This window comes from Panthera leo, chromosome F2 (genome assembly GCF_018350215.1).
Source record: "Panthera leo isolate Ple1 chromosome F2, P.leo_Ple1_pat1.1, whole genome shotgun sequence".
NCBI lineage: Eukaryota > Metazoa > Chordata > Mammalia > Carnivora > Felidae > Panthera > Panthera leo.
In genome coordinates this window covers 33,936,974-33,953,826 of record NC_056695.1, presented here as the reverse complement: position 1 = coordinate 33,953,826, position 16,853 = coordinate 33,936,974, and the positions used below count along the sequence as shown (strand labels likewise).

The following is a 16,853-nucleotide window of genomic DNA, read 5'->3' as shown; positions in this document are numbered from 1 at the left end:
GTACAAGCTTGCCTTTTTATATCTGGAATTTGTCTTCTCCCTGGCATACTATAGGTACTCACTAAAGTGTTGCAATTATTTTTTTAATTTTAAAAGATAAAAATATAGGAAAATCAATGTTCGTTCAGTTATAACTACATGAATCTAAAGCCTGACTATAAGCTCACCAATAACAGATGCAAAGTGGGGTTACTGCTCAGTGCACAATGATTCTCCAAGTGGCCCTGACTGTACTGCCTTCCCTTTCACTTTCTTCCCCTTATCCTTGGCATTGGCTGTTCATCCAAAACTAGAGATGCTAAATCTAGCTGGGCCCATCGGATATTCCCTCTCCAGACATTTGAAAATAAATTGAGATATGTAAAATTTGAAGGTTCTCAGAGCTGAGTCATCTGACGTGAGTATCCCAGAGAGAGGGTTCGTGAACAACCAGTTATGACGATTTCCCTGCATCTGCTCTGATTTCTGTCCTCTTCAAGGTCTATGAATCCTGCCCTTCCTTTGATTTTGAGAGCAAACATTTTAACCTATTCTGTTTCAGTTGGGTTAGCCAGTCAGTTTCTTTTGCTTGCAAATAAAAAAATCTTAACCAAAGCACCAATTAGAAAAGTACTAAAGGGATGCAAACACTATTGGTAGATTCTCTATTCCATGGGTTAATGATTAGGTTCTCATAAGCCCACACAGTGATGCTTTTTGAGCATACGGATTTGATTGCCTTATACGAGATTAGACTTAGCAGAAGCAAAGGTAGGCAAATACACAATAATCTTTTCTACAAACCATATTAACACAATTTAAATCTTTTTTTTTTCCTTTTCAGGTGTCCTTTTTTTTTTTTTTTTCCTTTTCAGGTGTCCCATTTTCATGTTGTTTATAAAAAGATTATATTTTCCCCCTTCTAGAAACTGAATTTCCACTTCAGATTTAAAGTGCCATGTCAAACTAGAATTTAAATAAAAATTTGGGTAAAAAACTTAAAAAAAGATAAAAAACATTTTTAATTGGGCTGAAGAATAGAATAGAATTAAATACAATACAATAAAATATAATAAAATGTCATGTCAAATTAGTAAAGGACTTGGGCTTAAATTGTTCCTAGAGATTAGGTCTACTTTCCCTCAATGCCAATTAAAATGACACGGTCTGACATAATGTAGTATCTGGCGTTTCCATAGCAGCTTGCACTAAGCAGCTTTCCTTGCTAATTAGCCTGACAGTGCCCTGTGAAATACCTTCTACCCAAAGATGATATGGCCCTTTTGTAAACACAACTTCATATGACAGGAAACGAAAAAAGCAAGATTTATCCAGATGAAACAGAAAGGGGAAATGTGTTCAGCCAAAGTGTTAAATCCAAGCTGAGAATTGGCAGAACCCTGGGAAGAAAATATCTTCTCCTGTTTTGTTATCACACACACTCAGTGGAATACTTAATAATCAGAAGGAATTAAAGGCTTGGTTTTGTAATGCAGTTTGGCAATTGGCATCTCCACTACCCACGGTCTTTGCATACGGACACAGACATTATTTAATACTGATTTAGAGGACATATCAGTCCTCTGATTCAGCCCCACCACTTCCTGTCAACAAGAACACTAATATAAAAACTCTTCACGTACCCACTGGTTATTTAACAAAGTAATCTCAGCTCTCAGGAAATAGAAAATAATCCATCAAGTCAAAGGGCTTACTGAGAATTCAAAGCTGTATCACGATTCCAGGTACTAAAGTTTACATTGAGCTCTATTTACTCTTCTTTTAGACCTAACTGAGCTGGTATAAAAGTTTAGTTTTATTGCTTTCGGTTAGTTGAGCAGCAAATCAGATTCAATAGAAAGAAACTAGAGAAGAAGAATAAAAAATAATTTCTATCACACTGACAGTGAGAGAAGGAAAAAGAAAGTTATAGAAAAAGTAATCCCTAAACTGCAAAACACGTACTTGTCTGGAGTCATTTCAAACAAGGGCAGAGTGGCCTGGCTGGCTCAGTTGGTAGAGCATGTGACTTTTAATCTCAGGGTCCTGAGTTCAAGCCCCACGTTGGGTATGGAGCCTACTTAAAACAAACAAACAAACAAGACAAAACAAAACAAAAAAGGGCAAGTGGGCTTATTCAGTTCAGCAGCCCCTCAGGGAACACTGTATTATTATTTTGCCTTTTTAATGCCTTTTTATATTCTGAAATTATAAGGAAAGATATTTAATTTCTAACAGTAGTATTTTTAAATTAAAAATAGAACTACCCTATGACCCAGCAATTACACTACTAGGTATTTATCCAACCAATACAGGTATGCTGTTTATAGCAACACTATCAACAATAGCCAAAGTATGGAAAGAGTGCAAATGTCCATTGAGGGATGAATGGATAAAAAAGATGTTTTATACACACACACACACACACACACACACACACACACACACACACAATGGAGTATTACTTGGCAATCAAAAGAATGAAATCTTGCCATTTACAACTACAAGGATGGAACTAGAGGGTATTATGCTAAATGAAATTAGTCAGAGAAAGACAAATATCATATGACTTCACTCATATGAGGACTTTAAGAGACAAAAGAGATGAACATAAGGGAAAGGAAACAAAAATGATATAAAAACAGGGAAGGGGACAAAACATAAGAGACTCTTAAATATGGAGAACAAACAGAGGGTTACTGGAGGGGTTGTGGTAGGGGGGATGGGCTAAATGGGCAAGGGGCATTAAGGAATCTACTCCTGAAATCATTGTTGCACTAAATGCTAACTAACTTGGATATAAATAAAAATAAATAAATAAATAAACAAACAAACATTTAAAAAAAAAAGCTTATTTGAGTAAAAATCTATTCCAGTTGGGCACATGGGAAGTAGTTAAAAGTGCTCCAGTGCTGGGAGTGAGGAGAAAGACTTATGGAGAAAAGGCTGAAGCAAAGAAAGGAAATCATTCAATTGGCTATGGCTTAAGCATTTGTCTTATTTGGAAAAGCCTATTGGCTACTTATGACGGGTTGTCCTTTTGATTTCTTAACTTCGAGTCATTTACAAGCCTAGATTTGGTTCTGTTTTCCTAGGTTGCTAAGGTATTGGAACCACTTCAGTCTAATGGCCTGTTTAATAAATTTAACAGAATTTGGAAAGACCAAAACACAACTAGGCTAGAGGACCCATGGATTTCTTTCGGCACAGATATTTTCAGTACTCAGGAAGATAGAGAAAGTAAAACTAGACTGAGAGACTGCCACAGTCTCACTCCGTGAAAATACGGAAACACGCTGAAAGGTGGGGACCCTGATGGCTCAGCCACGGATACATCTCTGGAGTGCACTGCGATGCTCAGCACATAAGAGGCATACTGCACATATCTGTTGAATGAATAAACCCATATGTGAGGCAAGTATTGCAGCAGTACCTCACCCTTACAGCAAAAGGGGACATGGGATCTGTTCAAGCACAGCATTTGCTTAGAGAGTGGAGCAGCCAGATTGTCATTCTTGCCTGCAGTCACAGCTGGCATAGCACTCACAGTCAGAAGCCAAGCCAATTTGATCACAGAAATATACTTTGGCCAAGAACTACTTAACTAAATGGAGCCTACTTCCCATGGTCCACAAACACAGGTGTTTACAAAGGACAAACCCAAAGGACAGGGAAATTCACTGAAGTTGCTCCATGGTGTTCTCTGAACACCAAGATAAACCTGGGTAATGATTCTCAGCCCAATTTGCCTGCCTGCTCAAACACTTAACATCTACCTTGAAATTCATAGGAGTCTAAGAATATATAAAGAACTGGTTACTTCCCCTGGTTATGAAGTACATCAAAAGAAAAACAATAGACTGAACTATCAAGTGAGATTTACTCTGCATTGCACTGTTTATTCAACTAATTATGTTATCTTTCTCCTTCAAATGGTTCAAAGCATGTGAATAAAACCAGAAGTACAGAATATTCCACTTTGGTGATGAAAATTAATGGGTATATTAAGGGAGTAAAAGGTAAATGATATTTAGAAAAAGAGAGATTGGGGTGCCTGGGTGGCTCAGTTGGTTAAGTGTCCAACTTCATTCAGCCTAGGTTATGATCTCGCCATTCCGGAGTTTGAGCCCAATATGGGGCTCTGTATTGACAGCTCAGTGCCTGAAGCCTGTTTCAGATTCTGTGTCTCCCTCTCTCTCTCTCTGTGTCTCCTTCCCCCACTCGCACTCTGTCTCTCTGTCTCTCTCAAAAATAAACATTAAAAAAAAACTTTTTTAAATAAAGAAAAAGAGAGAGATAGAAATTACTTCAAACATCTGCTAATGGCATTTAACTTTAATTGCAAAGTCCCCAACATTACTTAAACCAGTGTCTGCCTGTCTACCAGGCACCAAGCCATACCCCGTTTGCACTATCAGGAACAGAAAGGCACACAGAGAGGCCACTGTACTTTGAACTAAAGGAATATCAGAGCTATTCTGAAATAATTGTTCTGGAGATTTCATATTTATTACATACTCTTAGTATGATCTCCTGATATTAGGAAGTATTTAGGCATCTGTTCAAAGCAAACAATTTTCTTTACTTAAATGTGGAACCCTTTGGGAGAGAGGGAGAGCTATTCCACAAAAAAATCCTTCAGGTGGAGGTTAAGATTAAGTAAACCATGCCCAAACACAGACTAAAAGCCACATAAATTCATGGCATCTTATGAAACCTCTGTAGTTCTACAATTTTTTTCGAGATAAGGAATGCTAAAAATGCACTCACGATGGAATAGCCTTGTATTTCCTCAGTGCCATCCACTCTTCCTAGGCACTTAATAATAAATCAAATTGCTAACTGTTTCTCAACTGCGTCATTCCAAAAGAAGAGAGCTTCAAAGGAGACACTTCCCAAGTTAGCCATTCAATGGTCCTAAGACTTTAACTGGCTTACACTTAGCAAGATGTGAAATATAGACCAAAGTGCAGGAAAGTAATGAAAGATGTAGATATTTTGGACATCCTAGTCTTTATTTCTCTATTTTTCTAACCTGTCTTGTATTTTCTCCAGAACCTGCTTCACAGTCATGGAGAAATATTATGAGACAAGTCTAACTCAAACACTGTTATTTGCTTTGATAGTATGTGGGAGTGGAGAGTTAAAAAATCAAGGAGTAAAATGGTTTCAGAGCTGAGCTTCATTCTCCATATTCACCCGAAAAATTAGGATAATGACTGAATTACTATTGTTCCACCCCTCCATGACACAATCTCTTTACTCTGCTGGATAGAACCCAGTAGATGAAAGCCTCAAAAATAAATATTTTAAATCTTGTCAGGTATCAAATAAACACACTTTGACTCTAAGAAATTAACTAGTTAGAGCAGAAAAGCCTTGAGGAATGAGTATGAGTCAGAGGAATTTGAATCTATCTTCCCTAATTTCCAGAACATTGTGTCCCTAGGCAAGTTAACTGAACTTCTAAGATTCAGTTTCCCCATCTGTGAAAGTGAAATAATTATATCTACTTCTTAGGATTGCTATAGGATAGGTAAAATAATTTAGTTAAATGAGTAATACGCAGTCGGGCACAAAGTACAAGCTCAATTGTTCTATTCATACCTTCTTTAGACAGACTTGCATTAGATTGACTGGTGCATGTGACTATCCCAGTCACTCGACTGAAAGCACCTGGAAAGTGAAAACCATCTCTTAATTGTCTTTGAGTTTCTATCCATTCACAACACAGCGTTTGCTTAAAACAAATTATACTTCTTTTTAAACAAAATCAAACATTTGCTATTTGATATTGACAGGTATAGATATATGACTAAAATAATTTTACCTTATTCCCAGATTACATTTGGCTAAAGATTCATTAATTAAAATAAATGAGGACCATCGCCTCCCAGATCAACCTGCACATCACCAGATGGTGCCCTTCGTGCAGTACTCTTTTCTGCTTCCAACCCAAGGCCTCCCTTCCCCAATCTCCTAGAGCGGCTCATGTGCTTGTCTTGCAGCTCCAGTTACTCTGCCCATTTCCTTTCCCATTCCTCCCCAAGTCCTTCATCACATTGTCTGCTGCTACACTGCTGCCCACAGTCATGTCTCCTATTTTGTTTCTAGGAACTCATCATTCCTCTTTTTTCAGTCTCCTCCCCTCCCCATGCCTCAACTCAGTCATACAGTAAATTCTAATAGAAAGTTAGGTAAATAATGTTCCTATCTGCTTAAATGGAAACCTCCACACTGGATATAAACCCTTCTTGATGGTTCAAGAAACTTTCCTCTATCACCTCTATCACCCTGTTTTATGTTTGTTTTCAGAATTTGTATTTTTATGATTTGCCTTTTTAGAAAGTATCTGCAGGGCCACAAAGACTAAGTTAAAGAGAGGTCCTGCTCCTTTAGGACCTAGTCCTCAGGGACATGGGGCACCTCTCAGCACCAGGAGGGATGAAGGTGCCCACAGAGCAGTTAGCACCCTGAATGTGCCCTACTACATAGGTATGCCCTGCTGTCTCCTGAGACTCTTGCTTTACACTTACAGGCAAGTCCCCACACCAGAATTAACCCAAATGCAAACACCATAGCCCTCCTCTTGGGGGCTGCATATATATGTGTTGGGTTTTTTTTTCAAATGAACAGTATTTAATTCTGTCCAAGAATTAAATTTATTCTCCTATTCTAAAAATACTATTTTTTTTTAAAGTATTATATGTTTCCATTTTTATTACCTTCTCTGAGATCAGGTAGGGCTTAAAAAGAGAGTATGTGGTAGCCTTGAATCTTTAGATTTGAAGTTACAATTGGGAAGACTTTTTTTTTTAAATTTAATTTATTTGTTTTAATTTACATCTAAGTTAGTATATAGTGCAATAATGATTTCAGGAGTAGACTCCTTAATACCTCTTACCCATTTAGCCCATCCCCCTCCCATAACCCCTCCAGTAACCCTCTGTTTGTTCTTCATATTTAAGAGTCTCTTATGTTTTATCCCCCTCCCTGTTTTTATATTATTTTTGTTTCCCTTCCCTTATGTTCATCTGTTTTTCTCTTAAAGTCCTCATATGGGTGAAGTCATATATTTGTCTTTCTCTGACTGACTAATTTCGCTTAGCATACTACCTTCTAGTTCCATCCCTGTAGTTGCAAATGGCAAGATTTCATTCTTTTTGATTACCAAGTAATACTCCATTGTATATATGTATGTGTATATATATATATATATATATATATATATATATATATGTATGTATATACGTATATATACGTACACACACACCCCACATCTTTTTTATCCATTCATCCATCAATGGACATTTGAGTTCTTTCCATGCTTTGGCTATTGTCTATAGTGCTGCTGGTTTATTTACTTTAAGAGAGTGTGCATGTGTGTGCATGCAAAAACATGACTAGGGAGGGGCAGAGAGGGAGAGAGAGATCCCAAGCAGGCTCTGCACTGTCCAAGAACCATGAGATTATGACCTGAGCTGAAATCAAGAGTCCGATGCTCAACTGACTGAGCCATCTAGGTGCCCCTTAAATAAACTCTTGAAATTTGTAATAGTTTATCTTTTAGCAGTTCTATAATTTGAATCATAGAATTTTACAGGTGGAAGAATTTGCTCATTAATTTATTAAAGAAATTTATATTAAATGCTGCCATGTGCCAGCCTCTGTGCCAAATACTAATATACAGTAGTGATAAAAAGATAAATTTCTTAGTCTCATAGAGCATAGTTGGATGGGGAAGACCAATATTACAAAACAAACAAATAAATACATTTATGGTTATAATTGTTATAAGAATTGTGAGGTGGGGAAAAAAAGGAAAAAAAGGAAATGTGAGGTATCTCATTAAGATTAGAAGACCTCTTTGATGAGATGAATATGCATTATTATTGTATACTGGTGGTTTGCACAATTCTAAAGTTATGAAAATTGCCCACTGGAGTTGGGCAACATGGTGACATTAAAACCTGATGGAAAGGAGCCCACCATGTCAAAATCCAGTGAAAAAGTTTTCCAGTAGAGAGAACAGGTATGATGGCTTCAAAATGGGAACAAGTACGGGGTATTGGAAATCTGTAAGAAGGCCAGTGGGAGTGTAATAGTTGGACAGAGAGAAGTCAATAGGAGAAAAAAATAGAAAAGTAGCAAAGACCTGACCATTCTGGGCCTAATGGGTCATAGTAACATTTTGCTTTTATTTCCAAAGCAATGGAAGAGTTCTAAATAAGAGAATGATAAGATCTTAGGTTTTAAAATGCTCTTGAGAATGAGAGGTAGGGAGCCTAGATGGCAGAACAGCATGGAAGTTTTTTTGTGTATCTCATGTCCATGAAATACAGCGAGACCAACACTAAACCATCCCGCACACCTAGAAAACTGATCTGAGGATTAACACAATAATCTGCACAACCTGAACCACAGAATTCAGCAGGTACACGGCGCAGAGAGCTGAACTTGGAGAGAGAAAAGCTGCGGAGGACAGGCAGGAGCTTTTGCGTGTGGAGAGAGGACGGAGATGGTGGTGAGAATATATGAAAAGCACCCCTCCCCAAAAGCAGCTGGAGAGAAAGTGGAAAATTGGAAACAGCCGCAGGGACTGAACTAAAAGGGAGAAAGGAGAAAGAAGAGGGTTTAAATTCCATTAAGACTGTAAACAAGGGGAGTGCAAAGTCTGCAACTCCTCAGCTCAATACCTGGCGGTGCTCTGGTGGGAAGGGCGAATCCCCAGGAGGAGAGTGGGGTCCCGGAGGTTCTCGGGCCACACGGGGAAAAGCGGTTCCACTGCTGGAAGGACATTTGGTAGAGGCTGTGAGGCAACCTGGGCCCAGCAGACCCCAGAGAACGGCCACATTCGCTGGTGCTGGAACAAGGTCCTTAAAGGTGAAGCCTGGTGCTAGAGGTGTGTTGTGATTTTCCATAATCCCTGAAAAGCTGCTACTACACTACGTCGCGAACTTTTTCTGGGGTGGGCTGGCACCTGGCTGTAGTCTCTGGGCATCAGCAGCAGCACAGTAACGCAAACCTTCCTGGGTGCGGCCGGCATTTGGCCATTGCTCCGTGAGACTCTCCGTAGAGGGGCAGAACGAGTCAAAGCCACGGTCCCTCAGACGTAAGGAGCCGGGGAAAACAGCCGCATCCGAGAGAAAACTCAGCAGAGAGGTACTACGTGGGGCTTGGTCATGGACAGTGTAAAAGCGGGGAGTGGACGAAAGCTGAAGACAAAGGACAGGTGCATGATTGCTTATCGGAGAGAACATTCTGATACTTGAGACTGGGTAACTGGGTGCCGCCATTTTCACCAATCCCGTGCATGCGCATACACAGCTACAAGTGCCACAACAACCAACCCCAAAAGGGTAGCAGCGCCATCTAGTGGAGAACGGAGCCATTACACTAAGCCCCGCCCAACTGGGCCAACCTCCCTGCTCAAGAAGAGAAGTCTCACCTCCTGCTTAATTTATGGACTACAAAGCACTTCATAGTCTGACTTCTAGGGGAAAAACGAAATAATTTCAGCCGTATTTCAGTCTATTAGTAGGTCCATCTATTCAATTTCTTTTCTTTCTTTTTTCTTTTTTTTTCTTTTTCATTTCTTTTCTTTTTCTTGAATACAGAAAGAGAAAAATTCATTTTTATTTTCAATTTTCATTAAAAATATTTTTATTTAATTTTTGTACTATATTTTTTACTTTTGTGTAAATTTTTTCAAATTCTTTTTTTACTTCCATCATTTTATTTTAGTCTACTAAAGTGTATTCATTTTTTTCAAATTTTCAAACTGTTTCCTTTTTTTTCTTTCCCCTTTTTTCTCTAATCTATCAAGCCACTTTCAACACCCAGACCAAAACACACCTAGGATCTAGCATCATTTATTCAATTTTGTGTGTGTGTGTGTGTTTTTAATTTTTTAATTTTAATTATTTTAATTTTAATTTTTTCTACCTTATTAATTCCTTTTCTCCCTTCAAAATGATGAAACAAAGGAATTCACCCCAAAAGAAAGAACAGGAAGAAATGACAGCCAGGGACTTAACCAACACAGATACAAGCAAGATGTCTGAACCAGAATTTAGAATCACAATAATAAGAGGACTAGCTGGAGTTGAAAATAGATTAGAATCCCTTTCTGCTGAGATGAAAGAAGTAAAAACTAGTCAGAATAAAATAAAAAATGCTATAACTGAGCTGCAATCATGAGTGGATGCCTCAGTGACAAGGAAGGATGAAGCAGAACAGAGAATCAGCGATACAGAGGACAAACTTATGGAGAATAATGAAGCAGAAAAAAAGAGGGAGATTAAGGCAAAAGGGCACAATTTAAGAACTAGAGAAGTCAGTGACTCGTTAAAAAGGAGCATCAGAATCATGGGGGTCCCAGAAGAGGAAGAGAGAGAAATAGGGGTAGAAGGGTTATGTGAGCAAATCATAGTGGAAAACTTTCCTAACCTGGGGAAAGACACAGATGTCAAAATTCAGGAAACACAGAGGATTCCCATTACATTCAACAAAAACCGACCATCAACAAGGCATATCATAGTCAAATTCACAAAATACTCAGGCATGGAGAGAATCATGAAAGCAGCAAGGGAAAAAAAATCCTTAACTTACAAGGGAAGACAGATCAGGTTTGCAGCAGACCTATCCACAGAAACTTGGCAGGCCAAAAAGGAGTGGCAGGATATATTCAACGTGCTGAATCAGAAAAATATGCAGCCAAGAATTCTCTACCCAACAAGGCTGTCATTGAAAATAGAAGGAAAGATAAAATGTTTCCAAGACAAACAAAAATTAAAGGAGTTTGTGACCACTAAACCATCCCTGTAAGAAATTTTAAGGAGGACTTTCTGAGGGGAGAAAAGATGAAAATATAAATACATACATACATACATACATACATACATACACACATACATACATACCAAAAGTAACAAAGATTAGAAAGGACCAGAGAACACCACCAGAAACTTCAACTCTACAAGCAACATACTATGAACATACTTCAACTCTACAAGCAACATACTGGCAATATATTCATATCTTTCAGTACCACTCTAAACAGCAATAGACTCAATGCTCCAATCAAACGATATAGGGTAACAGAATTGATAAGAAAACAATATCCATCTATATGCTGTTAACAAGAGACCCACTTTAGACCTAAAGACCCCTTCAGATTGAAAGTAAGAGGATGGAGAACCATCTATCATGCTAATGGTCAACAAAAGAAAGCCGGAGTAGCCATACTTATATCAGACAATCTAGACTTTAAAATAAAGACTGTATCAAGGGATGCAGAAGGGCATTATATCATAATCAAGGGGTCTATAGACCAAGAACACCTAACAATTGTAAACATTTATGTACCAAATGTGAGAGCACCCAAATATATAAATCAATTAATCACAAACATAAACTCATCAATCATTCCTTAATGCCCCTTACCCATTTAGCCCATCCCCCCCCACACCCCCTCCCGTAATCCTCAGTTTGTTCTCCATATTTATGAGACTCTTCCGTTTTGTCCCCCTTCCTGTTTTTATATTATTTTTGTTTCCCTTCCCTTATGTTCATGTTTTGTCTCTTAAAGTCCTCATATGAGTAAAGTCATATGATATTTGTCTTAGAAAGACAATCGTTATGAAATCTCTGAAGCTCTGGATCCAGTTCCATGAGCAATTCAAATTCCCAATGACATGATGCAATATGTTTCCTTTTTGGATTTTAAGGTAGTTTGATAGGATTTCTGCCATTTTTTTAAAGTTTATTTATTTATTTATTTATTTATTTATTTATCCCTACACCCAACCCGGGGCTCAAATATAACTTAAGGAGAAAATAAAAAATGAAACCACCACTAAGAAAGTAGAATGCACACATGTACAAAATAGAAGAGTCAGGGCATTTGAAAAAAAATTTTTTTTAAACAAGTAAATTTTGATAACTAAAGATTACAACCTTCTCCCAGCAATGAGTGGTTGCAGCCTTTGAAAGTAAAGGAGGATTAAAAGAGAATACAGAGCAATTTTCTAGCTTCTGTCACAAACACAAGTAGGCAGAAGGATTCAGGCCCCCAAGGCTGTACACACAGGCTTTGAAGAAGTACACAAAAGACCACTAAGCCATAGATGGACTGGAAATAGCTGACAAGTTTGGCCTGCATCTGGCAGGGAAATATAGGGTGACAGAGGTGGCCCTGACCCCAGAATGGACCACTGTCCTCATTGGACACGGAAGAAAAGATTTATCCCCCCAGTGAACAGCGTGGTTCAGTTCTATTCTTTTACTTGCTCTAACTCATTTCATTGAGCAAGGTTCAGAAACTTTTTAAATGGGTTGGTGGGGGAGGGGGTGGTGCAAACCAGGAAAGAGCTATGATGTTGAAAGAGCCATCAGAAAATAGTTGCAGATGGTTACTGGGCTGTGCTGGGTGAGATCCAGTTTTGATTCATCTACTCTTAGCTCTTCTGAATATAGTTCCCTTATTTGAACTAGTGTCCATTCTGGTTCTGAAATTCTGTGCTTTGGGATGCCTGAGTGGCTCAGTTGCTTAAGTGTCCTACTCGATCTCAGCTCAGGTATTGATCTCAGGGATATGAGTGCAAGCCTCACATTGGGCTCCACCCTGGGTGTGGAGCCTACTCTAATCAAACAAACAAATAAACAAACAAATAAATAAAATAATTAGAAAAAATTCTTTTTCATGGTACCCATTTTAGTGTTTCAGTACCCAGCTTAAATCATCTATCTTATTTCTTGGTGTTTCTAGGATAGATACACCAGTGACAAAATAGAAACGTGTTTCTCAGATGGCCATATTGAATAAGGAAACAAAGGAATATTCAGCCTAATTACTAAAGTTGTCAGATCAAGATATGACCATTAAAGTAAAGAGATTTACTGTAAAAAGTTAATGGATCATCCATATAAGTTAATATTTTTTGGAGACGTGTTGATATTTAGTTTGAATTTGTGCTGTAAGACATAGACTTAGCTGCTGAGAATGTGGAGAATTCTAATCTTTTGGGAACATAGAAACCAAATTGTGCTGATCAGGGGTTCTAAGACCCATAAAGAGTATCATAAAAGTATGAAAATGGGCTCTGCTACTCTTGCTTATATCTCTTGGAGGAACGATGAGTTACTCATCTGTTGTCTTGTTTGTTTTCTTTCCATATCCCTGTGTAAATATAAAATGATAGCATTTGTTTGGCATCTGAAAGCAAGCAGGAAAGACTGCCAAGGGTCAGAGGAGACTGGGGACCATGGGTACCCCAAGGCTATTGGAATCATCTCTACCCCATCACCCATGTATGGTATAGCTATGTGCTTTGACATACTGGCTGAGAAACTCTGGTTTAAAAAAACATATGTAGCTTCTATGTCCCCATTATTATTACTTTTCTTTTTTTTAATGTTTATTTGTTTTGAGAGAGAGCAAGAGAGCAGGGAAGGGGCAGAGAGAGAGAAGGATAGAGAGCAAATCTCAAGCAAGCTCCGCGTTGTCGGTGTAGAGCCCCATGAGAGGCCTGATTTCACAAACCATGAGATCATGACCTGAGCTGAAATCAAGAGTGAGACGTTTAACTGACTGAGCCACACAGGAGCCCCTATTATTACTTTTCTTAATAAATGTTCCAAACCTCTTAAATTCTTGCTGTGGGCTTACATCAGGCATGGAATCAAGGATCCCTAAAATAGTTTAATAGGGATATTAGCACTTCACAATCTTGAAAAGAAAGACCCTCAGTTTACATCAGCTTTGTACAAAAATCAGTCTCTTTTATAATGTTTATTTAATAAAAAGAGAGCTTTTCCTTTGTATCTGCAACCACGTTCATAGAATGTCAGAGGTTGGGGGTCACTTTCCATGAACTGCTTGCTGATTTTGAGATGAGCCTCTTAACCTGTGTGTAGCTATTAGGTTGGGTCCTTTTGATGCTCAACAAAAGCAGTGGTTCTGCCTTATGTTGGTCTCTGAGAGGTTAAATAAACCCTGTTGTTTCCATAGTGCCCATGAGTTATATTTGAAATTGGCTTTTATTTTTTTTTGTTCTGAGCCTATTCTTTCCTAATTAATTTACTGCTTTCTAATAGTTATACCCTGCTGGGAAAATACGTAGGGAAAACCTAAAAGGACTAAGGGAGAAAAGGTTAAAGCATTAATTTGACTTAAGAAGAGTATGTTCCTCATTCAATATTCACGACATTTGTTTTTACTTATTTTTCCTCAGGTAAGTTATCTCTCAAAGGAGGCTATTCTCATAGCTTCAATGGAGAGCTAATTTTGAAACAAGTCATTTTCTCTGAACTGAGTGCTGAGGTCTGCTTAATTTTTACAGAGGCATCCCTTTTCTCCTTGCTGTTGCCCTCCATATTTTACAATTACTCCTGTCTTAAGTCAATTTATGCTTTCCATGTGGCCCAGGAGGGGGTTAGCCCAGGCCCAGCTGTTTTTGATTTACATACAACTCCTCTCTCCAAAGTCTTGCCTGAAAATGGCCTCATCAAAGCAGGATAGCAGAGGCTACTTCCTGAACATAAAGTTGTATGTTTACTTCTAGGAAATATACCGATTTAAATTTCCACCTGCTCTTCCTGGATTTATAATATTTACCAAGGGCTTATGCATCTGTCCTGCCCACTCTTTGCTATTCCACTTGACTTACTTTTATTTGGCTTTAAGCAATAAAAGGTGACTAAGGAGATAGAAATGATTCATTTCTAGGTGCCATGAGGAAATGTGAGAGCACAGTTTTCTTCTATTTCACCAAAGATGAAGCCTTAAAAGTAATTTTTCCCATTTGATCATTCAATCCTGAAGATAAGCTTCAGGAAATATCAGCTGGTCAGAATTTAAGTCTTTTTTTTTTTTTTTTTTAGGGCAGTTTTAGGTTTACAACAAAATTGAAAAGGAGGTATAGGGATTTCCAACTTACCCCTGCTTCCACTCATGCATAGATGACCTCCCCCATTATCAACATAACTCACCAGAGTGGTACATTTTTTTTCTTTTTAACAAAGGGCGAATCTATACTAACACATCATAATCACCAAAAGCCCATAGTTGACCTTAAAATTTATTCTTTGTGTCGATTATTACAGGGGTTTGGACAAATGAATAAGGACATATACTCACCATTATAATAGCATATAGAATATTTCCACTGCCCTGAAAGTTCTGTTTTACCTGTTCATCTCCTCCTCCACTTCCCTCCACCCCTGGTAACCATAAATTTTTTATTGTCTCCATAGTTTGGCTTCTTTCAGAATGTCATAGAGTTGGAATCAGACAATATGCAGCCTTTTCAGATTATCTTATTTCACTTAGCAATATGCATTTAAGGTTTCTCTATGTCTTTTCATGGCTTGATAGCTCATTGCCTTTTAGTGCTGAATAATATTCCTTGTCTACATGTACCACAGTTTATCCATTTACCTACTAAAGGGCATTTAGTTGCTTCCAAGTTTTAGCAATAATGAATAAAGCTGCTATAAAGATTTATGTGCAGGTTTTTGTGAGCATAAATTTCAACTCCTTTGGGAAAATGCCAAGGGGAGTGATTGCTGGATTGTATGGTAAGAGTATGTTTAACTTCTGAGGAAATCACCAAACTGTCTTCCAAAGTGGCTGTACTATTTTGCATTACCATCAGCAATGAATGAGAGTTCCCGTTGCTCTGTGTCCTGGCCAGCTTTGGGAGTTGCCCATGTTCTGGACTTTGGCCATTCTAATAGGTATGTAATAGAACCTTATGGTTTTTAATTTGTATTTCCCTGATAATATATGACATGGAACCTTTTTTGATACATTTACTTGTTACCTGTATATCTTCATTATTGAGGTGTCTGTTAGGGTCTTTGACTCATTTATTAATCAGGTTGTTTGCTTTCTTATGGTTGAGTTTAAAGTGTTTTTAATATATTTTGAGTAAAAGCACTTCACCAGATGTGTTTTTTGCAAATATTTTCTCCTAGTTTATAGCTTGTCTTATAATTCTCTTGATATTGTCTTTTGCAGAGCAGAAAATTTTAATTTTAATGAAATACAGATTATCAATTATTTCTTTCCTGGATGGTGTCTCTGGTGTTGTATTGAAAAAGATATCACCAAACCCAAGGTTATATAGCTTTTCTCCTAGTTATCTTCTAGGAACTTTATAGTTTCCTGTTTTATATTTAGGTCATTATATAGGCCATATATTTAGATCATAATCCATTTGAGCTATTTTTGTGAAGGGTATAAGGTCTGTTTCTAGTGTCTTTTTTTTCTTTTTGCATATAGATGTTCCAGAACCATTTGTTGAAAGGACTGTCTTTGTTCTATTGTATTGCCTTTGTCTTTGTCAAAGATCAGTTGACTATATTTATAGATCAGCATTTATTTTTAACCAGTCCACAAAGTTTTCATCTACTCTTCTTGCAAAAAAAGTAGCATTGGTTAATGCATTGGATGGATATGAACATCAATAGTTTCAAAAAGTAGAGTTGGATGCTTTGGACTATAACTTTAATTTAGAATGAGAGCAAACTGATTGTGACCTCTGTTCCTCAATCGTCTCCATGATTGACATGACTGACCTTGCTGGCCAGGTGAGGAGCCCTTTCTATCAAAGCATGTTTCTCCATTCTGAACATGCTTGCTCAGCTAAACAGGATGCCCTTCCAAAAGATGGAAGGGTATATGATATTTATATTTTATTTCTCTAAATTAAATTCTTTCCCACCCATTACTTTATAACTTGTTGTTTCCTTTCATTCCTTGGCCTAATCAATGGAGGTTTTTAACCTGGAGTCTATGGAACTCTAGGTTGCACGTGAATAGATTTTAAAGGGTCTGTAGTCTTTTCAAAAACTATGCAAAATTTTGGGTC

At 37.8% G+C, this 16,853-nt stretch overlaps 1 non-coding gene across 1 annotated transcript; it reads left to right on the top strand.

Annotated features, from left to right (window-relative positions):
• Positions 1 to 1,977: 1,977 nt before the first annotated feature.
• On the top strand, positions 1,978 to 2,050 carry TRNAK-UUU. Its single transcript has one exon. It is a non-coding gene; the product is annotated as a tRNA-Lys (tRNA).
• Positions 2,051 to 16,853: the final 14,803 nt, after the last annotated feature.